General features: G+C 42.7%; 1 protein-coding gene across 2 annotated transcripts in view; it reads left to right on the top strand.

Annotated features, from left to right (window-relative positions):
* Positions 1–322: 322 nt before the first annotated feature.
* Positions 323–10,281, top strand: part of ZNF148 (zinc finger protein 148) — a 50,711-nt gene continuing 40,752 nt past the window's right edge. Inside the window, exon 1 of one of the 2 annotated variants that reach the window (XM_034785091.1) lies at positions 323–521. The gene's annotated coding sequence lies outside the window, so the exon portion shown is untranslated. The remainder of the gene's footprint in view (positions 522–10,281) is intronic. The other variant, XM_034785090.1, reaches the window with a different exon arrangement.

Below are 10,281 nucleotides of genomic sequence, written 5' to 3'. Positions count from 1 at the left end.
TCCCCCGGTGTGACCAGCTCCCCACACACACCCCCGCTCCCTATCCCCCGGTGTGACCGGTTCTCCAGACGCCTCCCGCCCCCATCCCCCGGTGTGACCGGCTCCTCAGACTCCATTCCCCTACCGCCACTGCCCCAGGCAGCCGGTTCCTCAGGCCCCAGCTCCCTCCGCTCCGCCCGTTCCGCCGGAGGGCCGAGGTTCCCGCGCGCCGCCCCCACTCGCCCCAGCAGGCAGCCGAGGCTCCGTCCGCGGGTAGCCCCGGCGACTCCCAGGGCTCCGGCGCCTGGGCGGCTGCGGGTCCTCCCGGCGGTTTCCCAGCCTGCACCGCGGCGCGGCGGCGCTCTGGCCGGCCTGTCGCTGTCACCGCCAGGAGGAGGCCGACGCTGCTGCGCTCCTCGAGCCGCCGAGCAGGAAGGAGCCTTCGCCGCCGCCGAACTTTCCCTCAGGGCCCACCATGCCCGGGGCAGCGGCCCGGGGACTCTGAGCGCCGCTCCCGCCTTCCCCTCGCAGCGCCGCGGCCGGTAAGCCCCGGGGCGCGGGGCAGCTGGGTCGGCCCGGCCGCTCACGCGCAGGGAGGAGGGAGGGAGCGAGCGAGAAGCTGGGCCTCGCCGCTCCCTGTGCGCGGCGCTGCGGGCCAAGCGGCCCGGAGGCTCTGCGGAACCTCGAGCGGGGCGGGGGAGGCCGGAGCCTGAGGAGGAAGAAGGGGGGGGGTGAGGAGGCTTCCACCCCCCCCCTTTGTTGCTGTGGAGGGTGAATGTGAGGGGAGCTTCCTTCCGCCCCCCCTTGATGCGGGCTGCGCTCGGGGCTTTCCCTGCCGGAGTCTGAGTTCGGGGCAGGAGGCGGAGTGAGAGCTGCAGGGCGGCTGCTGCGCCGCGAGCGGGGCTCGCACTTGGGCGACTGACAGACAAAGACGGAGGAGTGAGATTCGGGGATACGGAGACAGACAGACAGACCTAGAGACACCCCTCTCCTCCCAGTATCTATTGTTCTCGGGAAGGGGAGCTGCTGATTTGGGGATGTAATCTTCCAATGCGCCCCCCCGGCAGCTTTGCGAGTGATCTCTCTAGTGTCAGGAGCTGCTAACAAGTGCCTGCTTGGAAGTCCTCCGACAAGAGAGAGAAAAAAGGGGTGGAGGAGTTGTGACGGGTATTTAATTGCGATTTAAACTCGTCCCCCCCAATAACCTTGTCAGATTTTAGTCTGGATTAGCACAATAGTGAGTCTTTTTCCTTAATGGTGCATAGACATGGGCTAGACATCAATGTTGCAAATATAGTGCATCTGTTTAGCTAACCTTTTCCATTTCCATAAACCTTTTTGAGTTCTTTAATTGAGAGGTGCTGTATAATGATGTAAAGTATTATTATACGTAGAATCCAGTGAGCAAACTTTTAAGTTTGTTTCTCAACCCCACCTGGAATGTGGCCATGGATCATAAAGTAAAATGTATGTGATTCTGGAAAGCTAGAAGTTTAAGATGAGACTGAGAAAAATGGTGGTTTCACAACATGTTTAAAAAAGATTATTGGAAAGGCAAACCGCATAAAATGAAAACTTTATTAAAATAAAGGGAATCTTTATTGTTTTGTTTTTAATGTGCTAGATTAAGGATGAACCCAAGAACAAACTTTAACATTACTTTTCAAAGTCACCAGGAGTATGTACCTGGAACTTGAGCTCTCTGAACACAGTGGATCATCCATGTTCAGATCTACTCCTTTGCTTGTGGGGAGCACGGTCCCTACACTTCCCCTCCCTAGGTTTGGAGATCCTTGCCTGAGGAGGTAAGAGGTTGAGGAATGGTATCATCCTATCCCACTTCCTGCACGGAGTCGTGTTATACAGGAGGTCAGACTAGAAGATCTAATGGTCCCTTCTAGCCTTAAAATGCTTGAATCTACAAAAAAAGTGTATGCCCCTTCAGGCTGCATTAATTTTTCTATATTCCCTCGGTATCCTGTGGTACTCATGCATGCTTCCAGGGACAGCTGTCATTGAGGGAAGCCTGGACAGTGCCAGGGGGGCCCACAGCCTCTCAAACATAGTCTTCTGTGGATCTAGTGGAATTTGATGGCTCTGGGTTGGAATCATGCTGGTTTCACAGCAGGGACAAATGCTGATCTCTCAGGAATGGTTAGAGGAAAACTCCGCAAGATCAGCTTTACTAAGTCAGTCCTCCCCACCATAAAAATCCCTGTCTTGGGTTTTTATCAAGAAGGATTGCAGAATATTTATGCATTAAAACAAACAAGAAACAGGGTCTGTTTAATTATAATAATTGTTTTTTGTACTGATTTTCTAAAAGTGTTTTCTTCATAGCTGTGTCTGAGCATATGTAGAAATTCTAAAAAAAATACAGTTATTTAGCCAATTTAACTTAAAAACAAAATAAAGAGACTAGTCTCCTGTATTTGACTTTACAATGTAGCATTCACATTTTCTGCCCTCCCCCCTCAGGCAAAAGCCTGGGAAAACAAGTGTATATGTAATATATATTTCTGGCATGGTTCTTGATTGCTTTATTGTCTTGGATTTAATTTCTACCCTATTCCAAATTTAAGTCCAGATCCTACAAACACTTAGAAATACATTAATTTTAATGGAAAGTCTCTAATATAACAGATAATGATATTGTCAGTTTATAAGTCTCTAAATATTAGCACTTTATTCTGGGGGGGAAATGGCATTCTAAATCTATTGACGTTGAAAACTGCTGCTTCTAATTTGTGAATTTCTGTGGCAACAACATTAGTGGTGTTTTAAGACAATATTATGGACATGCTTTGTCCCAGTGAAATATTATGAACTCAAATATAAAAGAACTGAGTTTATATTCCTGACAGCTCATGGACAGGACTGTGCACCACAAATTTGGTGATGTAAATTTGGAAATGGTGGAATTAAAGTTTTCAATTGTGAGTTCAGTCAGTTTAGACTAAGTTTCAAACCCCCCCAAAAAAGGAGAGTTTGGGGGATGAAAATGTGATCAGTCACCATGTTTTAGTGTTTTGGAAAAATCCTGGACAGGGTTGACATTTTGCCATTCTACTGGAAATTAATTATGTCTATAGGGCAAGGGTTCTCAAACTGGAGGTCGCGAGGTTATTACATGGGGGGTCACGAGCTGTCACCCTCCACCCCAAACCCTGCTTTGCCTCCAGCATTTATAATGGTGTTAAATATATAAAAAAGTGTTTTTAATGCATAAGGGGGATCGCAATCAGAGGCTTGCTGTGTGAAAGGGGTCACCAGTACAGAAGTCTGAGAACCCCTTCTATAGGCCAAGGATCTTTGTTGTTTTATTCCCCTGTGAAGAAGAATATTAAGTGTGCTATTGTTCCATTGTAAATATCTCCAGTGGAAACATTTATGTACTTGGGGCACTCTGGAAAGTTAAGGTGAATCAGTTAGAGATTTGAAGTCAGTGTGCATAAATCAGAGTGTTAAACTCCCATATGGAGGCTCCTACTCAAGAGTAAAACGGTTTTAAATTATAATGAACTAGACCACTTACGCCTGAATGAAAGCATCCACACGGGGTTAAAATGATTTAATTTAGAGTTATGTTTACACTTCAAGTGCTACAGTAGCACAACTGCAGTGCTACAGCTATGCTGCTGTAATGTAGACACCTACTATAGGTAGTAAATTCCCCCCATTCTGAGGCTTTAGCTAGGTTCATGGAAGAATTTTTGCATTTACAGTGGGGCGGGGGGTAGGTTGACCTAACGAGGTCACACAGGGTGTGACATTTTTCACAGCCCTTAGTGATGTAGCTAGGTCAACCTAAGTTTTAGGTGTAGGCCAGGACTTATGTACATGAACCTCACACCTTTAGTTGATTCACCTTAACTTTCCTGAGGGTTTGTCTACATGGTGTGGCAGTGCTCACCAAAAGGGTATATGTAAATTGTAGAGTGTTCTAATGTGTTGCATGCCAACTGTCCTGTGTAGACCCTGCTGACACATTGTAAAAGGTTCCTAGTGTGTGTTAATGTAGTGCTGTTTCAAACGAGACTGTCTGTGCACACTAGGTACCTTTTAGAGCATGTCAGCAAGGTCTATACGAGGCAGTTACAATGCAATACATTAAAACATTCTACAGTTTACAGCCTTGTAATGCGCACTGCTGCACTGTGTGACAAGTTTGAGTGTCCCTTTGTAGAAAAGCCCTTAGGCTGTGCATGCTTGGAGTAGCTTGCAAGAATGGGTTCCTAATTCCAGTTTGTTAGAAATATTGTCAGATAGATTAGGCTTAATTTAGTTTTGGTTTTAAAAAATGCAACTTCCCCCTTTAATATTAAGAGACATGTTTTTGTGACATTAAAGATAAATAAATTACAAGTTTTCTCTTTGGGTTTAAACATTATCCTGCAATGTTTGCTGGTTAGCATTGTTCAGGAGAACCTGAAAGTGAAACTGATGTGTCTATTTGTATTGTTCAAACTGAGTGAAGGGCTAAAATTAAAGCAGCAAATTAAATTATTTCAGTTGAAATCATCTAAATTGTTACGTTTTTCATTTGACTAGACTTTTTAATGAAAGCTGCCTTCTCAAATCGCCACATAGTGATTGGAGAATAGACTAAGGCCCTTAGCATGCAGTCTGATCTGTGTAGGTGGATGCTTATACTCAAATGAAGTCCCACTGAAGATAATGAATCTCCACATGGACACACTGAAATACAGATAAAGACCCTTGAACAAATAGCGAATCCCCACATACAAATTGCTTGATGTCCCTAAAGAGCAGAAATTTAACTGTTGACAGGACATGGACTGTCAGCAAGGCACAAACCATTGGCTCCAACTATTAACTCTGGAGTGGGCACTCTTATTAGAGAGTTTTTCCACAACATTTATCTTCAGTTACACAGATTCTGTCAGTTACTTTATTTTAGTACTTTTCAGTGAAGTTAAAAACACTATCCCATCTGTTTAGCTCATTAGTACTATATATACATTCTAAACATTCAATTATTTTTAGGGTTTTTTAATCTTCATATTTATATAGCAGAGTGTCCTTTTATATATTAGCAACAATGCTTTAAGCTACACGTGCAATAATTAACATACCGATTGAACATATCTTTCTTACATATAGTACACATTAATATAAAATAACACATACAAAGACTATTACAATAGGATTTGTGATTAAAAAATGATCTCGAACAGATTGCATAATGAGATTTTTTTTTCATATGTAGTTAGCAGTTCAAATAATATATCAGAAAAACTTAAAATTATTTTATCATATTGCTTGGTGTGTGTCTTGATTTTTTTTAAAATATTTTTTTAATGTGCAGAAAGAAGATTTACCTTCCTTTGGAAATGTACTGAAAAGTATATCATGCAGAGTGATAAATCTACATACACATATTTCTAATGAAATTTTTAATGTATTGAAATGATTCTGGTAACCCAATCTACACAATGTCTGGAATTATCTATTAAAAAAAATCAGATAGTACTTTTGTTCCAAAATTCCTATTTTTTCAGCATTTATGCTTAGGATATTATCAGACAGGGCCAGATTAACCTTTTGTGGGCCCCCATGTAGTCGTGGGCTCCGAGTGTGGGCCTGGTGTGGCAGTGCCATTGGTGCCAGAGTATACCTGGTACTGAATCTCAGAGACATTTTTCAGTTTGATCACACACCTCTGCATGACTATATGCATTGCCATACACAGCTCCCTCAGCCCCCAGTTTTTCTCATTAAGCTGTATATCCATGTGGGTTTACCAGTGTCCATAATAAGCAGTAATTTCACAGTGATCAGGGGAAACTCCCCACAGATTTATCTCCTTCCTCATTCAGACCTTTTATAGCCATGTCTCCAGTACCACCCTATGTCAGCAGTCACTGCATGTGGTTCTGGTCTCAGCTCAATAAAGTTTCACAGTCAGCGGATACCTGATCAATTCTGACAAATCCCTTTCTCAGTGCTCATCCTGCCATTTAAGCAAGCCACTTGCAAACACCATTTCCCCAAAGTGAGGACTTAGACCCTGAGAACCTGAAGTCACCAGCCTTTCTCCCTCTGCTCCCATCTACATGCTAGTCTACTACTTGGTCACCACCACCTCTTCCTATGCTTGTTTCCCTTTTACCTTGGACATGCTCCCTAGCCAGCTGGGGCTATTCTCCCCCTGCAAGCCTGATCTGCGTCCTCTTTCCCTGCTCCAGTTGGAATTGGAAGAGGTTCAGAAAAGGGCAACAAAAATTATTAGGGGTATAGAATGGCTTCCGTATGAGGAGAGATTAATAAGATTGGGACTTTTCAGCTTGGAAAAGAGGCAACTGAGGGGAGATATGACAGAGGTCTATAAAATCATGAGTGGTATAGAGAAAGTAAATAAGGAAATGTTATTTACTCCTTCTCATAATACAAGAACAAGGGGCCATCAAATGAAATTAATAGGTAGCAATTCCAGTCCTAGCACTGGGAAGACCCCAGCATTTGTTGCTCAATTTTATCTTACTTTTTCTACAGCAAATTACAGTGGATCAGTACATTTGATTTGGGAGAAATAAAGTAACAGCTGCCCAAATTGAGCTTGAGCACTCCAGATTTGAACACTCTCAAAATTCAGGAAGGCATGTGCTAGATTCCCTTTCTTAATATTGGATAAATCTGGAAAGGAAAAATCAATTTCTGCTTCCATGGCTCAGATGTGGAAATCCTACTGCATGCCTCGTACTGTACCTAAAGCTGCCCAGGTCCTCCAGTAGAGTCTCCCCTCCCTTACCCTTCATTTTCACTTCTCCTGATGGGGTCCACATACCTCCCTTTCTAGGCTTAAGATAGAGAGGTGCAGTGTCCATTCATTTCACCCAGTTCCTTCTTTGGGGCTGCCAGGCGAGGTCACACCAGTATCCCTAATCCAGTCTGGGGAAGTTTTCTGAGGGGGATATCTGGGCCAAAGCCTTCTACTCCTTGGGCATACTTGTTCCCCATTCATACTGCCACCCCCTTCTAGCAGCCAGCTCTCCATTCACAGCAAGCTGCAGTGCATGGGGTTCAACTTCCCCACTCTTTCCCCCTCCCTTTCCTGTTGATAGTGGCCAAGGGAATGCTGGGGAAATGTAGTTCCTTCCCTGCTCCAGGGCTGTCTCTCTAGGCAGGGAGCTGGCCAAGGAACTACAGCTCCTAGGGCCCCTTAGGTTCTCAGCTCCCATGCTGGATCCCTGCTACTCCAAGGAAGCGAGTGTTACGGGCTCCCTTCTGAGCTTGGGCCCGGTGCTATGGTGCCATTGGCGCCATGGTAAATCCGGTACTGTTGTCAGATTTTTCTTATGTTCAGGAATACAGTATAATTAAGTAGCAATTTTTATTAGCGATGAAATATATTTAGATTTAAATATGCCTTCAGCATTTTATTGAGTTTTGGAAAAATCATGTGGGAAATTGTTGTTTAACTGTATATCCTGTATGTATTGGTCTGATTTTTGGAGCTGGTGTTCTGAACTGCTTTTATTGACAGTTTAGTATTACAGTATCTGCATCTTGTCACAATTTGTACAGCAAACTTTTAAGACAGTGCTGTCTGATTCTTCTTTTATGGCTTGGATGACATTTTTATAAGTGCAGAATTAAATAGTCTGATGATAAAATGAAATCTGTGTGGGCAGAAGATCCAACCTGCAAACAGCAGAAGGATATAATTTGTGAGCAGCCTATCAAGTATAAACTGTCTATATCTTTAGCACTGAAAAATCAAGAAGCATGTAAAATGACTGTAAAACAAAATAATTCCTTGCAATAGCAAGTTATTTTAATAATGCATAAGGTTGTTGTGATGACTGTATGGATAAACTCTTTAAAGTGGGAAGGTATATGCAATTTTAGAACAAAGCTGCATACACATAGGGTAAAAATATACCCATTCTTAAAAATTACAAAGATTATCTTAATGCTCTTGTAATATTCCACAATGTCTGTATTCACTTTTTACTACTGATGTTTCCCAAAATAGAATATAAAAAAATTGTCAAATGGAACAGTTTATGGCAAAAGTAACATTGTGATTGGATAATGTTACATTATTGAAGGCGGTGGAGTGAAGAAGATTGTTAGCTGGCAGATGTGATGTAGTACATTCACTAAATAGTTAAGAAAGAGAACACAAACATTTTTTACACTGTCAGAATTGCAGCTTCTAAATGGCTGTTTTTCAGAAATGTCAAACACACATTTATATTTTTGCAAGAATTGAAGTTGAGGGGGAGAAAGTTCTGGTGTGTTCCAGACAAGTATAACTTACTCCTGTACCTAGTAATCCTCAATTCCCTTGCCCTCTCTGATCCGTTTCTGCCACAGACATCGTAAGTGGGTTACATGTTGTCTCTTCATTTGCCAGTATACTGTATGATTGTCTGGTCCGACTCTGACCCATCGTTCTTCTGCTTTTGCCAGTGTCCCTAGACTGCCTCCTCCTCCTTTTCTTTATCCCAAACTCATGGAGATCACTGGCCTAGGGTTTTGTTCATTGAATGCTGCAAATATTCAAAAATCATAGGGGAAGAGGTGCTGTTACTAAGCTACTTGGAGAAAGATTGAGATCTGTAGGTTATGTGGGAGGGCCTAGAGCAGCCTTTGCGTGCCATTGTGATGTCTTTTGCAAGTTTCACAGTGATAGGATGGTAAAATGTATGGATTTTGCTTACAACATACTGATTCTAGGAAAAACAAATACGAAGTGTCATTGAGGCCAAGAATTTAACAAGTTTCAAATAGGGATTGAATGTTTATATGGGTAACAAACTACCCAGATTTCTGATACTCTTTTCGTAAGAGAGAGAGAGAGAACCTCATGTTTCAGGATTTAAGACAATGTCTAACCATTAGGGATTAGAATGAAACCTTCAAGGGACACACTGTGCACAACTATCTACTGCACCTTTCTGAGAAATCCTGATGTTGGCCGCTATTGGGGCTAGGTATTGGATTAGATGGAGCATCGGTCTGATCCAGCATGGCAGTTCCTTTGGAACAATATGTGCTTGTGGCTGCTGTTAAGAAGGACTGATTTCATAGATCCTACCAGGGACACTAGTGGACCCAAATAGATTTCAGAGTTCTCCAAGAGAAAATATGCTACAGCCAGTGGCCCTGTCGATGGCCTACTATGATATTCTGATTGTCATCTGCTCTTGATCGTTGTTATGATGGTTCTTAACACAGGTCACCTTGCTATCTTGAGAGCCTGTGACAAGTGAGATGGATGGCAAAAGTCAAGCTCTTAGGTTGGACGTTTGTAGTGAGCATTTCTAAAGTCACATGGTAGGTATAGTGAATGTGAAAAAAGCAGTTTTCTTGTCTACCATTATGTCCATAAAATTCTCTGTAAAAGAATTGTTCAGGGTGGTTGGCAGTTTGGTATATCCTAGCTGACTCATTTTGCAAAGAGAATCTAATGTTTTTTCTTGCTGTGAAGCGATTATTTATTTCATGGACATGATTTATTAGACTCAGAAGTGATGATTAGTCTCCATTGTAATCAAATGCAACAAAATCTCTGAATGAATTTGGGCCATTACCACGTGCTTGTTTTCTAGAAATGTATGAGGAGTATTGGCCTTCAACCTGCATGTGATCTCATTCCACTTTGGTAGAATCCAGTGTGTGTGTATTGAGTCAATTTTTGTTTGAGATTGTTAATATATTTATATAGGAGGGTAGGTTGTCACCTTTCCTCAGGAGAAAATGGTGGTTAGGCCTTGCATAAGAAGCCAAGCCTGCCAATTTTAGTCCTGTGTGAATCTTCATTGGGGCAGCAGATGGGTTGCAGGGGTGCATATGTGGTAGGGATGCTGTTGGTATGTAGAGCCATGAGGAAGCTAGGTAATTGTTTGTGGACCTCGTGAAAACCATATGGTTTCTCCTTCTCCCATGCAAACTTCATAATCTCTTGTAATACCTTTAAAATGGGTTGTCTAAATTACCTTTAATTTAATTAAAAAAAAGTTATGTTAATGCCACAGACCACATATACCATATTTGAAGTTGAAAGGACTTTTATGGTTGTTTTGGGGGTAAAGTAAGGCTTATGATGGAAAACAAGTCTGAACCTTACTTATGGTGCAGATGCCACCAACCCATAATCAGTATTGTGGTCAAAAGGTCTTATTTTTAGAATTAAAACTTGATGTAATAGAGTCCCCTGTGGTTCCTCCCACAGATGGTGGTAGAACCTGACCGCACCCAGTTATTTTCACTGGGTGGTTCCAGCAGAGGCCCTGGTTCCTTACTACTTGCAAGGAGGGGTGGAAGGGCTGT

The sequence above is a fragment of the Trachemys scripta genome, chromosome 11, assembly GCF_013100865.1.
Source record: "Trachemys scripta elegans isolate TJP31775 chromosome 11, CAS_Tse_1.0, whole genome shotgun sequence".
NCBI classification, from domain to species: Eukaryota; Metazoa; Chordata; order Testudines; family Emydidae; genus Trachemys; species Trachemys scripta.
The sequence above is the reverse complement of the archived record's forward strand: the minus strand, read 5'-3'. Positions and strand labels throughout refer to the sequence as shown.